The sequence below is a fragment of the Lynx rufus genome, unplaced genomic scaffold, assembly GCF_022079265.1.
Source record: "Lynx rufus isolate CCGP_SWC_20201006 ecotype Redwood Valley unplaced genomic scaffold, mLynRuf1.p SCAF_3, whole genome shotgun sequence".
Lineage (NCBI taxonomy): Eukaryota > Metazoa > Chordata > Mammalia > Carnivora > Felidae > Lynx > Lynx rufus.
Window position 1 is genome coordinate 77,005,445 of NW_025814845.1, and position 931 is coordinate 77,006,375.

A 931-nucleotide genomic window follows, 5' to 3' on the forward strand; every position below is an offset into this window, starting at 1 on the left:
ATATTAGAAAAAGGTAAGAGTGTACCCAAAGTTGTTGAAGGTCGTACATAAAGAAAACATCAAAAATGGTACAGTTAAGAGAAACTAAAAACTATCCAGAGAAGCCTTCATTTCACTATTGAATTCATAGTTTATTTTTACTATCACACTTAATATATATTTTATTTCTATTAAAATTAAGGTTCTCAGGCTACATTTATGTTTATTTAAAAGATAAAAATTTGAGACATGAGTTTTTAATTATGTGAAAATTAAAATCTTTTGAACAAAACACTTTCCCAGGAAGTGTAAATAATACTTTCTGGAGGAAATGCAAATAGACCTAACTGTGACTTAGGCTTTCGTGAATTTGTTTTGATTTGTTAGAAATATGTATGGAATTGATGACTTTTCTTCTGAATGGGGATTCCGATTTTATAAAACAACTCAAAGTACTAAGCAGAAACGAATTTACAACTTCTGACATCTATACTAATACTTTACTGGTTGAGACATTAGACCATACTAAATCTCGACACCAAGTTATACATGAATTTTTATTTCTTATCTCACTTGGCCACATTCAATTACAGCTCTAATTATAGGAAGCTTATTAAAAGTTTGAAAAGTTTTCTTTTATAGTTTTGTGTAACAATCCCTTTTACCATTATCTGCCAGACCCTGGTCCCAAACTTTAAGGATATGGGGTCACATATTGAGGGATGACGACTCAGATGATTTTGTTCATCTGGCAGAAGAAAGACGGTGGTTTCATCAGTTGCTACTAAAAATTAACCCACAATGTCTTTCCTTTTCTAACACCATCATTGTTTGGGTGGAATGAGGAGCGCTCTCACTTTACATCTTGTTTTCAATCAAGTCTTCTCTTCATAATAATTTGTCCTGAATTTTTATTTAACAATACCTCAGAATTATCGTGGGGGTGAGAAGA